At 36.4% G+C, this 14557-nt stretch overlaps 1 protein-coding gene and 1 pseudogene across 8 annotated transcripts in view; one reads left to right on the forward strand and one right to left on the reverse strand.

Annotated features, from left to right (window-relative positions):
• The window catches only part of RAD51B (RAD51 paralog B), a 490110-nt gene that overhangs the window by 363124 nt on the left and 112429 nt on the right, over positions 1-14557 (reverse strand). The gene's annotated exons all lie outside the window — the stretch shown is intronic.
• Positions 2189-3919, forward strand: LOC105308078 (annotated as a pseudogene).

The raw sequence follows: 14557 nt of genomic DNA on the forward strand, positions 1-14557 counted from the left end.
AAAGGTTAATAATAGTATCTGAGAAAACACAGAAATAAGAACTACTAGGAGGAAGAGATTATTGAGTTCAAAAGACCATTAAATGCTCCAATTTCTTCCCCATAAAAATACAGAGAATTACTTTTAAACCAAATCTTTGTTGAAACCCATCCAAAGCAAGTAAATAGAATTGTGGGAGACACTACAACCTTGAAATAAAGATAAAACCTTAATAGAACTTACTTTGACATTTAAATTAGTACCTTTTAAAAGTCACCAAAAAGCATTTTCCTTCTATAAGGTATGCCACAGGTGATTTGTTTCATCACATCTTAATCTTTAGGGGAAAAATATTACACAGAAGCTTAGCTTTTCTAAATTGTCTACTAAAATTAATGAGTTATTGACTAAAAAAGGACAGGGAAAATAGTTAAAACTCTTTTCTGGAAGCGTAAAAAATTAGATTATCTGCTTGTGTTTGAAGATAATTTGAAAAGGTCTAAGAAATGTCTTCACAAAAGTAAGAAGAGCTAAAAATGGTCAAATAAAATTTTAACAACTCATAGATTAGACAGGAACGTGGGACACACAGGACGCAGCCTCAATTTTGGGAAAATATAGCTCCAATTTTCCTAAAGTGATAGTTAGCTATTTCACTACTAAGCAGTTTTTTAAAAAGGTAATTTTAGCGTTAAAAAAAAATTTTAGTGTACTATGCTTTTATAAAAATTCAAAATCTTCCATGGAGATCTATAGTAGCCTATATATACAATGTAGAGGAAAAAATAAATACAGTACTGACCGATAAAAAGCAAATTCAATTTGTATTTTCTATTGGTTGTTAGAAGAAAATATTTAATTTCTAAAACAGACAAGATCTATTTTGATAATGCCTTTTAATTCAACAAAAATTAAAGCTAATAAAATTTGATTTTATGATAAAAATACCATGTTTTCATTATAAGTATAAAATATGCTCATTACTGGAAAGAGAAAATAAAGAAAAGGATAAAGAATAAAACAGTCATGTCCTCATCATCACCAAATATTAACAATTCCTTCTAGTTAGCATATTTTTGTTTTTTTTTAAAAAAAATTGATCATTTTATATAAATGAGATATTCACATTCTTGCTTTTCTTTGTTTTCACTTAAACATATGGTATTTTCCCACATTGTTAAAAGCCTTCAAGGAAGTCATATTTAATTTCAGGAAACATTCCAATGAATTTACTTAACCACAATTTGCTTTAAACAATGATGTTGCTTTTAGTTATGTTAATAACACCATGCTGAACATTTTCATGTGTTTTCCAATTCACAGATAATTTCCTTAGCATAGAATCTAGCAGTGAAATTACTAGCCAAAGTCATATAATCAGCAAATAGCAGGACCTGGCTTAAGAGATGTAGTAGGGTCTACTGGTACTGGTTCATCAATTGTTAAGACAGTTGTTAAATACAGACATCATTAAAAACTGAACTTTGTAAATATACAATTAAATAGAATTTAAAACAAAGATAATAAGTTCTCAAAAGTCATTATTTGTTTATTATGTTACTACATTTTACTATTATATTTGTTCCAAATTGTTTATATCTACTGTATCTAGATGGTGGGAATACTACAACATGATGGCATTCTACTGCACATCTCTTCCCAACTCCACATTCAGTGATGTCATGTTGGCAGCATAAGTTTGTCTGTAGTGGGAGTATTCATATCATAAAAATTGGAAAATGTTATAAATTTGCTCTTTTAACCCCCCTAGTGAATCCAGAGAATTAACCTGATTATTCAGATGGTGAGCTATACATGTATCTTGTTCATTTTACCCTCAAACTTTCTATTTTCTACATATCTACACCTTTAAAAAGCCCTCAAAAAGATGGAAGCAGAGACTAACATCTAAGCATTTTAATCAGTTTGACTACTTGAGCCACTTAGAAAATGTTTATAACAGATTTTTTTAAAAGAACTGTTGAGTGGCTGTCAGTGATACAAAAATATTTAAGTCTTCAAGTAAAGGAGATAAGATATGAACAAAGAATGATTTAACAAGATAAAAAATGATAAACACGAGGGTCTGTGGTCTGCCCCAGGCATGCCTCGGTGACTTTCAGTGGCTCTTCTCTTGAGGCCCAGTGACCTCCCTGCCTGGGGAGCCAAGCGAGGTCAATCAAGAACGGAAACCTAACTTAGAGAAGAGAGACACCCCAGCAAGACTCTTTCGGGGAGACTGCCAGCTCCTCACTTCCATGAGCCAGATGGCCCTGGCAGGGGGCGGCAGTAGCACCAGCACCCCACAGGCCCTATACTCTGATCCCTCTTGTCCTGAAGCCTTGGAGGAACTACTGTCTGCTCCCTCTCCAGACCAGGGAGCCCAATGGTGCCATGGTGGAAACCCAAGGACTTCTCAAAGAACATCAAGGTCAAGGAAGCGGGGTTGTGCTTTGAGCGGCGGCCTGTGGCCCAGATCACTGATGGGGCCCGGGGTAAGAGGAGCTACTCCTGGGGCCTGCAGGCCCGGGAGATGAGTTGGCCCCCCAGAGCAGAGGGGCACCAATGCCATGGTGGGCATAGCCACAGCCCTCGCCCCGCTAGAGAGTCATGGGGCTGGGACATTGGGTAGGGGAAGCTGTACCATCAGAGCAAAGGGCCCAATGCCTGCCAATATCCAGCCAAACCTCAGGGTGAGGCTGCTGGTGGTTCTGGACATGGAGGAGGTAACTCTGGGCTATGCTACTGGGGGCACCTACCTGGGGCCAGCCTTCTGCGGACTGAAGGACAGGACCCTCTATCCTGCAGTAAATGCTGTCTGCGGCCAATGCCAGGTCCACATCAGCTACCTGGGCGAAAGCAGAGGTGAGGCCTGGGGCAGGTGTGAGGAGTGTTCTGTAACTGGTGGTTGTGATTTGGATTGGAAGCTCAACAACAGTAGAAAAGAACAAGTCTTCATCTGCCCTGCCTCTTACCCCTATTCAGTAGCAGTAATGGCTAAGGGTCTTCACAGCCATTACCTAATTTAATCCTACCAACAGCAATAGAAGTAAAACGTGAGGCTTGGGAAGGCAACTTACTAGCAAGTGAGCCCTCAGAATGGAGAGAGGTGCCCCAAGGATTAGGCCTTTACAGGAACTATCAACCCCAGAGCAGGGGTGCAAAGCGTTAAGTGGGTAGCAGGCTAGGTGCACGAGTCCAAAAGGAAGAGGACTGCCAGCGCCAGGGACCCAGGGTGTGTCCCAGATTTTTTGGGCTCTGACCTGTGATGCATAATTACTTCCTCAGTAAAATTACAGGAAGGAGCCACTGAGGCCCGGCACCTCGGAGAGCAGTGGATAGGATTTGGGGTGGGGAGGTTGCAAGGGAGGGGTCTCCTTAGGGAAACCAATGAGGCCAGGGCTTGGAGCTGATTGAATTTAACTGTTCTCTGCAATTGTAGTCTTCAGCAGAGGCTGAATGCTTCTCCTCCTGTCACCCATGGTGAGCTGTTACAGAGTGCAGGGCAGTCCTTCCTTTCACTTCTGCAGCCCAGCCGCAAAGCCTCTCTGGAATCAAAGCCTGGGCCATCTCCAACCCTGTCATTGCTGCCTTGGCCTGCTGCTTAGAGAGCCTGAGCTAGAGCTTCACCCCCAGCTCTGACTGGGGGTGTGTGATTCCTCCCACCCCAAGATACAGAACTTCAAGATGCTTTAGATCTCCCTCTCAACCAAAGCGGACTCGGAGCAGGAAGCGGAAGGGAACACTGTAGTTTAAGGATGTCTGGCTGGTGCCTGCACCCCTACTTACTTTTTCCTCCTTCTCTCTCCCAGAGGAGCCACATTCCCTTCTGCACCTGAGCTGCCTGTGTGTGTGCCAAGTGATGGGGGCTGCCCAACTGGGCCAGGTATCTGTTCTGCCTTTGCCCCCTGCGATGAAGTGCTACCTGCTCTACCAGTGACCCTGTGATATCACAGATGCGCGGGGCCTTTATGGGGACCAGGGAGGAGGGGGGAGGCACTGTTGGCCTAGACTAGCTACGTAAAGCCAGTGAGGCTGGGGGGGGGGGCGGGGGGGGGAGGCGAGGCTGGGCCCCTACCCCAACCCAAGCTTTGAGGAGCTCAACAGCCCCAGAGCCCCCCGGGGGTGAAGGGAGGGAGCTGTTATTCGAGGCTGTAGCAGCCAGGTACACAAGACATTTTTTCAAGTAAAAACAGTAAGAGATGTGTTGTTGTAAAACAAAATGAGAAATATCATAAGATAAAATGATACAGAGATGTGAAGAAAGGAGAGATTATCTCCTGCTGCAGAATTCTAAAAGGCCCACAAAATATATAGCATTTTTAGATGAATTAATAGAACAGTGTCATAGAAAAGTGAAATATTTGTGAAATTGTTTAAGGCTATCAAAACTTCATCCTCTTCCTTTCGTAGCATTTTTACATATCTGCTTTATAACATATTGCTCCCCATTCTATGTTATAATGCCTATTATATCCCTCTGCCCCACTATACACATTCATACCCCCAGAGCGGAGCTTTCTTTATCTTTGTATCCTTATCATAGTATATTGTTCAATCAATGTTTCTTTAATGAGTGAGTGAGTGAAAGAATAGATTAATGAATAGAAACTCATATTTATGAGCTTATAATCTACTAAATATGGTCCTAAGCACTTTACATTAAATTAAATCATTTAATTTTCACAACACTATGAGGTACATTATCAATGAGAGAACTTGGCCATTTTACAGACTAGGAAACTGAGTCACAGAGAGATTAAGAAACTAGTCCAAATTCATAGATGGCAGGAGAGCTGGAATATAAACCCAGTCAGTCTAACTCTAGAGCTCGTGCTCTTCACCAATCCACCATACCACCTCTCAAATAAATGAGTGAGCAGCATCACAAATAGTACTGAATCCATGTAGCTCCTTCCTCTTTCATTCATTCTTATATTATTTCCAAGTCAAAAAAATAATAATAATAATACATGCTTCTAAATGATGTATTTCAGTCATTGTAATTAGTTCATTCACATTCAGAATAGCACAGGTCTCACTCTTAGATCTTGAAATTTAAAAATATAAAATAACTGTCTCACATTTGGCATGTTTTGATCATGTTAATTTCTACATGTATTCCTAATCAAATATCTATTTTTAAAGAATATCCCAAGTTTTCCAGTTAGAAAGACAAATATGTAAATAGTCAAAAAGAATGTTAGATATTCCATTTGAGTTTCAATAATCTAACAAGGATACCTTTCTTATCTGTGTACTTTATATTGTTATATATTTATAAACATAGTGGAGAGTAGAAGATATAGTGTAACTGTGTCAAAAATGTACCAAGGTCAGGCACTGTAGAAACGAAAAAAAAAAAAAATCTACTAGGATGAAAAGGGAGAAAGGAGGAAAAACAATCTTTATCCCTGATAAAACATTTTTAAAACAATGGAGATTAAAAGATCACAGACCCTATCAATAAAGGGTTGTGATTTCAATATCAATGAAGAAAAAGATAGCCATTAGGTAAAATTATCACATCAAGGACAAGATGTTGTATTTCTATTCATAAAAAGATACAGAATCAATTTACCAATCAAGTTTGGCAAGTTAGTCCAAGATTGTTGTCAAATATATTATTCATAATTTATTGATTCACTTGGGCACTGCTTCATGAACAAATTCAAACTTATTTACCATACCCCACCTCTAAGAATAGGTAAGAAAGTTATATTCCAGTTAATCTAATATTCTGATTAAATTTATTCATCTGTTAAATAAGTTTGTTATGGATTAAATGAATTAATATTTGTAAAGTACTTAGGATAGTACCTGGCATATAGATTAAGTGCTGCATGTGTGATTATTAATTAAAGTGATGTAATTGTGATAAACTGTATTTCCAAAAATGTCCTAGGCATATTTCTGGCCCCAAATGCTCTTCCAGAACCTTGTTACTTCCCATCAAAAGGTGGAGTCCATTTTTCTCCCCTTGAACCTATATGGACTTGTGACTGTTCTGATCAACAGAGAAGGCCAGAAACATTGTTCTGTGATTTCCAAGTCCATGTCATAGAAAGGATACAGCTTCTGCCTGGCTCTTTCTTTCTGGAATGCATACTCTGGGGAACCCAGACACCCCACTTAAGGAAGCCCAAACTAGTCCATTTGGAGAAATCACAAGGAGACACACATGTGGAGAGAAACTAGAGCTTTCTTAGCCAACAGCCAGCAACAAATGCCAAACATATGAATGATGAGCCTTCAGATGATTCCAACTCCCAGCCTTTGAGCTTTCCAGCTTCAAACATTGTGGAACAAAGAGATGCCATCCTTGCTGTGTGCTATCCAAATTCCTGATCCACAGAATCTGTGAGCATAATAACTGACTTTTTATGCCACTAAATTTTGGGATAATTTGTTACATAGCCATAGGCAGTTCCTAAAAAAAAAAAAAACTGCCGCACTTAAGATTTGCATTTCAACTAAAGTAAAAAAGATTTTAAAGTGATGTGGACAAAAACGGTGTTCTACAGAAAGTAACCTCACAGGGTGATCTGATCATAAATTCCTAATTGGGCAGGTCATGGTGGGTAGTTACACCCCAGGTATGTTAGCTTCTTTAGTAAAAGATTTATCTTTGCCTTCAGCAAGCCCTGTTCACTGTTTCTGTGCATCTAGGATAACACACCTTTAAATGCCTCTTTGCTAACCCCTCAGAAGAGAAATCACCCTCGAGAGAGCACATAATCTTGTTAACTGTCCTGTAATCCAGTGATCTCCAACTTTTTTGGCAGTTGGGACTGGTGCTATGAGAATCTAATGCCCGATAATCTGAGGTGGAGCTGAGGTGGTGATGCTAGCGCTGGGGAGCGGCTGTAAATACAGATGAAGCTTTGCTCCCTTGCCTGCTGCTCACCTCCTACTGTGCAGCCCGGTTCCTAACAGGCCATGGACCAGTACCAGTCCACAGTCCAGGGGTTGCGGACCCCTGCTGTAATCCAATCCCCAACTTGCTTATTTCCACCTTCATGTATTCTTCTTCACATTCCCTCTTTAATTCCAAAAGCATAAAAAAAGTTACAAACAATCATTCTGGAAAGCATTTTTCTCATTCTGTCACAAAATTAAACATTATGCAAATAGGGCAGATATAAAACAGAAGAAAGACTCATAAAACAAAGTAGAAACAACTGTCAGGCATCCAACATATTATTAAAACAATAGCAATAGCTAACAGCTATTATCCTCCATGTATAAGGCACTGGAAAGAGCCATGATTTAACACTCCTAATAATCCCATAACGAACTGTATTTTATCTCTATCTTACATCTCACATTCAAATGAGAAATAAAATAACCCAAGACTAAAACTATGAAAAACAGATTTTCATCTTGTTTTGTAGATTTACATGGCTCTCTTTAATAGATTATCATTATGACTATTCTAATACAAACCAGAGGTTGGCAAACTTTTTCTTAAAGGGCCATATAATAAACACTTTAGTCTTTGAAGGCTATATATAGTCTTTGTCTCAGTCTTCTTGTTTGTTTACTTGCTTGTTACAACCCTTTGAAAACGTAAAATCATCTTTGCTTGTGTGGGCTATAAAACATGGTGTACACTGACCCCTGGGCCATAGTTTTCCTGACAAACCACAACAGGGAAATGCTGAATGCTATAAACTCAAATTAATAAACCCATTTTTTATTATAATACTTATAATAGCATCTGTAGTTATACTAAATTAAGAAAACATCATTTCTGGCTCTAGCTTATTATTATCCACTAAAACCACAAGCTTCTCTGAACTGTTGGAAAGTGAAACTGTGGACCCAAACACCCATAATTTCCATTACAATAAATGTCTATTCATAATTGACATTCACCTACTTTGAAAAGGTCTGGAAGACTGTCTGAAAGAAATTCTCTCTCTAGAGTTTAACTGCTTCTCCAGGCTCTCCACAGATATCTCTGTTTGTTTATTGAGATTCATGACAGCCCAGTGTGAGTGATAAAACACTGAACACTTCTAACCTTTAGTGTCAATACTTTGTGAGAAAATGTTTATTATTCTTGGCAGGAAATGATGGAAACTGGTAAGAAATAGCCAGACTGCCTTCATATGTAAGTAAATTGGAATTTTTAGGGAACAGTTCCCCATAGTAAATTTGTCTACACACAGCTTAATCAACCAAATTTACAGCTGTTAACAGGTTGTGCCTCTGTATTCTCAAACATATAAATAAACTTCTTAACCAGAACAAAAACAGGTTCAGAGTCCAGTTGTTTAAACTGGACCTGGTAAAGCCAGTACCTAACTGTAGTTAAAGCAATTGTCAAGGAGAATCATAATCTTAGTAGAAAAGTTGTTTTCTAGTTTACTCAAAGCTACAAAGGTGCTGCTCGGCAAACATTTCTGTGATCATCTAAAACTGAAGATACATGATCTCATTTAAAAATAAGATGGCCAATCTAATGCCAAATCAAACACTCACGTTTTCAAATTGAGGTTCCAAATTAGGAAAAACCTAATTACTTAAATTCAAATTGGAATGGGAAAGATTTTTGAGAGCCTATAAATCATTACACCCTTAGAAACTGGAATGAGTACTGGAGTGAGGAAATGAACTCATATGTTCATGAATTTTTATTCATTTTTCTTAAGAATGCAAAAGTAAATAAAGTTTAAGTAAGACATAATAAGTATAGGCTGAAAATAGATCAGAGTTGATTACTAGTAGCTAAGATGTTCGCCATGTCATGTTAATGGAAACAAGTTCCCTTACTAAATTAGTTACTTAGAACAGTCATTGGAAGAAATAACCAGTCCAATCACTAAAAGGCACAGCTAGCCCATTTACATCCTATTTTTAGAAATCTCTAAAAAATTGGAGTATTATTTCAAAGCATCTGATATTTTTACTATTGTGTATGACTCTACCTTTCTTGCATCCAAAAGACAAAGAAATACAAATCCTTTGTATTAAATACAAACAAAATACAGCAGTTAACCATACAGAAAAATCTATCACCCATAAAGATAGCACTATGAACCTATATTACTATATAATTGACAAAGTCCATTTATTATAAGTTGAGCTTAAACAATGCCATACCCTGTATGAAATCTACATTTTATGATAGCTACTCAAATGCTATAATATCTGCCAAATTCTACTTTTCCTCAAATTATTCCAATATGATTTCAAACTAAGTGTCCACAGGAGAAGCTGATCAGAAGAAAAAACTCAGGTATATACATTTTCCAAGTACTGGGAAAGGATCCAATAACATTTAAAAGGATGACATTAAGCAAGAGTATCTATTTATAAGTATCTGATTTCTTCTGATACAGGAAATATTTTTATACTGACAAAATAGAACCCATTATTCTAAAACCTTATATATTTGTATTAGAAAAACAAGAAGAGATTTGGTCTCGATAAATAAAATTAAGTGTTACAGGACCCCAAACAACTATCAGCTTCGCCAATGAAGCTATATGTCTGATGACCCAAGGTTTAGGTTTCAATGATCTTTTTCTCTGAACTTCTGTAGCATATGTGGACTAACCACATGGTCAAGCAGTTGATTATACTACATTGGTTTGTACTGTTTTCAAGTCATTTCTTATGTTGCTGTATGTCTTTAAAATCTTTTGAATCTCACAGCCAACTAAATACATCAGAAGCAATTCTTAAGAATGACTCGCTCACTAAAAACTCTCCTTAGTGTTGTGGAAAGGTAGGTTCCAATTATATCTAAAGAGCTTTGACCACTAAGTTTGCACTTAATTCAGTGGATCACGACAGGCCACTGAAAAAGAGTAAAATGATAATAACTACTTGAAGAGTAATCTAGATATCTTGTACAGGATGGATTAGAGGCATGAAGGACTGGAGGGGAAAAAAAACTAAACTAAATTAAGAAACTATTCGATTATCCACAAAAGAGGTGTTCAGTGCCTGAACTAGAGTGGTATGAGGGGAAATATAAATGGGCATAGAAACAAGTGAGTAGATTGAGGTGCCCTGAAAATAAATAGTCTCGAACTAGTCATTTATTAAGTATGAGAATAGAAGGAATACTAAAAAATGATTAATTTTAGTTAAATATACATTTATGGACACCCTACTTTGTGCAAGGCACTCAAATATGAAAACAGATCACTTCTCAAGATGCTCAAAATCTAGTAGGGCAGACAGACAATGGTCAGATAATAAAATCTGGCCATAATGAATATTATAATATAGGTATAAACAACATGTTATTGTAGTCCAGAGGATAAGATAATCAATCCTGAGTAGAACTGGGAAGACCAATGTTTTAAGCCTGAGTGACTGTTAGAATAATGGTGCTTTTGCCAAATAATGTGTATTCTTTCTTCAAAATGTATCTTTATCTCCTTAAATCTCTTTCTATTAACAAAGTGCAAGCACAGGTCATCTTTTGTCTGTAATATTACTTCATGAGACTCCCAGCATCAAACATACTCTCTCACCCAGCTTCTACTCAGTAGAGCAATATCAAAGTTTTAGCAGACTGCTTTCATCATGCTACTCTTTCTGCTCTAATGACAGGACTTTGGTGACTTCCAATGACTTTGAGGATCAACCTGTTGCTCCAAAACAGTCACTTCTCCAAGGCCTGTCATCCTACCCTTTATCTGAGCTCTTCTCATTTTGGTCATAAGAGTTTTACATTCCTTTTTATCCCAGTTAAAGAGATATATTCTTATTGTAAAGATGATTTGAGGAGCACCTGACTTCTGAATCGGAAAATCTGCCACCTCCTGGTTATATGGTATTGGACAAGTCAGTGCACTCTTATTTCTGTATCTTCAAAAATAAGCAAAGCTCATGGGGCTATATTGAGGATTTATGTGAAGTTTTTATAAAGTGAGAAGAGCCAAGATATAAACTTCTATAAATGTGAAGATAGTTATAGATGCATTTTAGGTAAAGTCAATTCTTTACTTAATGAATGATCAGTCTAAACAGCTAAGAGCCTGGATCAGGGATTGGCCAAGTTTCTGACTCCATTTGTTTTGGCATGCCAGGCTAATGGGGGGTTGGGGTGACGTATTAGATGATTTTAATCTATATCTGTAAAGTGATTTCCCAAGACGCCTGAAGCTTTTGGCTTTGTATCCCTATCCAAGTCAAATAAACTGAAGTTTTCATCTATAAAAAAAAACAAAGACTAACTGGCCTTTCAAAGCATGATTAGATTAGCATTTCCAATAAGTGTTCCCCAGTCTGTTTTTTAAAGCATTTATAGTTTGCAAAACATTTTTATTCACTATTCTCCTCTTCTATGTAAATGTTTTGCTAGAGTCTTCTATCTAGTCATTTGTTGACTATCTATAACAATGTTGTCCAGCAGAACTTTCTGCAATGACAAATATGTTCCATATTTGTGCTGTCTAGTATGGTAGCCACTGGCACCTCAGTAGCCAGTGGCTACTGAGTACCTATAATACAACTAGTGCATCTGAAAAACTAATTTTTTACTTTAATCTTAATTAATTTAAATGTAAATGGTCACAAGTGTCTGCTGGCTACTGTTTTAGACAGCTCAGGTATATTGCATGTGTGTCAGAGACAGACCTAATAAGGACATAAAATCTGCTGACAAGGCTGACAGCCAGTGTCCATATCACCCCAGTTATAAAATTCTGCTTATGCTCTTTAGAGTTGGAAGCTAGGACATGGTCCTTTCCACGAATGTATCTGCACGACCATGATTCATGTCACTGTTCATGGTGTTCCCTGTGCTTAGGATGCCCTTTTTCCCCCAATGTTCTGCCAAGCAAACTCCCATTCATCTTTCAAAGCCAGTTCAAAAGTTACCTTCCCCATCAGCATCCTGTGATTTTTTGAAAGGAACAAAGCAGAGTGAAAAGAACTGCAATTAAGGAACAAGGTAAAGTTTGAACCCCAGAGACAGTCCTTACTAGTCAAAACTTATTAAACCTTGAATAAGTCTTGAGTCTCAATTTTCTCAATTTATATAATAGTTATAAAAATACTAATTTTGAAAATCTGTTGTAACAATCAAAAATTCTGAGCAACATTACATTATGGCTAACATTTATTAAATGTCTATTTCTATCCATCACTGTGGAAGTGCAACACTTGAATTTTTTCATTTCATTTTCATAGCAACCCTAAAAAATATAAGTAATATTCTTTTACCTATTCATCCATGTATTCAATAGTTTTATTCATTTATTCATTCAACAAACATTTGAGAGCCTAATGTGCCTGGTGAGAAACTGAGGATAAAGGAATGAACAAAAAAAGTCCCGGCACTCATAGATTTAATATTCTAGTGGGGAAAAAATGACAATGAGCAAGAAAACAGATAGATGTATATAAAATATATCAATAGGGTTAAGTGTTATGGAGAAAAAGCAGGATAAAATACAGAGAAGGGGGAGGATACTGTTATACAGAAGAGGTTGTCCAGCAAGGCCTCTCTATTTAGGTGATACTTGAGCAGAGAACTAAAGCATGAGGATGAGGTATGTTGCAAATATGTAGGAAGAATGTTCCCAGAAGGAAGAGCGTTATTGGCAGCTATTATGCTAGATGTTAGAAATATGTGAGTGAATCAGACAAAGTGATTGTACTCCAGGATTTTACATTATTGTGAATAAATGAACACAACCATACTGTCTCAGAAGTGAAAAGTTCAATGAAAAAAAGGGAAAAAGACAAGGGAATGGCGTGACGGAAGATAGTACTGCTGTTGCTACTTTAAAGATGAGGATACTGAGAGATTAAATAACAAGGTGATAAATTATAGAGCAAGCATTTCAATCCAAAAGTATTTCATTCTTTTAATGACTGTGCCATTCTCTCCCTGCTGTACAATGAAGTCTCCACTGGGATCACAGTCTATTCTTTGTTATAATCTTATATCAGTACAATGGTACACAGGAGATGGAAAATAAGGTTGAATTAACTCAGATTTCCACTCTAGATACAATATGAAACTCTATTAGAATTAAAGAGACCATGATGAGAGATGGGTCTCCTTAGTTAGGGAAATCCCATTAAAAACTCAAAATAATAAATAAAATATAACATTTAAAGGTAAAAGTAATAGGTTTTGAAAAGGGGTTGGAATGAGAGAAAACTACCCAAATGTGTCTAGTGTTTATTACTGCCAGCGCTGAACTATTTATATGGGCTTGGCAAAGAGCTGGATGGGACACTATAAATGGGAAAGGAATAACAAAGTTACCATTATACAGATGTTAACCAAACTGGTGACAAGTTAGCAATAAATATCATGACTTAATTGACACTATTTACCCAAGTATTCTCTTCACTGTAATTCCTTAGAATTTAAAATACTTCGAGTTTCAAAGCTGCTTCCTATCACTTAGCGAACTAGTTTACAATTGTCAGCACTTCAATTCATAAACCAAAGGAAGAAAATCCCAGGGCCATATGGAAAAAATTCTCACTACGCCACAGTAATTTGTTTAATCTGTGTGAAAACAACTTATTCTTAATTACTATACTTTTTTTCCTAATTAAAAAGCAATCCATATTTATTTAGTAGTCTGGAAAATTCCAAAGTATATAAATGAGAAAATAACTTTAATTCCATCACCCAAAGATAACTGTTGTCCATATGATAGAATATTTCTCTCCAATATGATGGAGTGTTTCTTCTTCTACATGTATATGTGTATGTATTCGATGGTTACTGTGTGGGTGATTGTCGCTTTTGTGGAACTGCTATCATACTTCTCCACAGCTTTGTATCCTGATATTTTTCACTTAACATTAATATTACATTGAAGAACAACTTCTCCATATATTAAAATACAAATTGTAATAATGGTAAAATATTATACTGTATGCAATTAACCATCTCTATTGTCGATCCAAATTTATGCCATTAAACATAATACTGGGATGAACATCATTGTAATTAATCTATATCAAAAATAATGATTATTTTCTTAGGATAAGTTCCAAGTAGTAAAACTACTGGTTTCAATTATATAAATGTATTATATAAAATTTTGAAAGTGTTGTCAAATCTTTTCCATACAGGTAATACCAATTTACATTTCTGCTACTGAGTTACCTGAGATTTTCACTCCACACTCACCAACAAAAGGCATCATATTTTTTAAATATGCCAAAAAAATAACATGTAACTATTCTAATTTGCATTTATTGCATTAATAAAGGTAAATATTTTTCTCTATTAGCCATTTTTATTTCTTCCATGATTTTTTGAAAATATTACTTGGCCATTTTTCTATTAGGAGTTAGCATTTTTTTCTTGCTAATTTAAAAGAACATTTTATAGAACAGAGATATTTGCTTCTTATCAACATACATGTTTCAAATATTTCTACCTTTCTTTTTGGCCTTCAAAGTTTTTTTAACTTAGAGATATTAGCGTTTTCATGTAGTTATACTTATCAGTTCTTTCTTGTTAATTTCTCTAATTAACTGGAAAAAGTCCTTAATATCTTTCTCTTATAACTGAGTTGGAGCTACCAAAAACTATTTATATCTCGAAAATCTGCTGGTAAAATTCCAGCAATATGGCAAT

The sequence above is a fragment of the Pteropus vampyrus genome, unplaced genomic scaffold, assembly GCF_000151845.1.
Source record: "Pteropus vampyrus isolate Shadow unplaced genomic scaffold, Pvam_2.0 Scaffold15, whole genome shotgun sequence".
Taxonomy (NCBI): domain Eukaryota; kingdom Metazoa; phylum Chordata; class Mammalia; order Chiroptera; family Pteropodidae; genus Pteropus; species Pteropus vampyrus.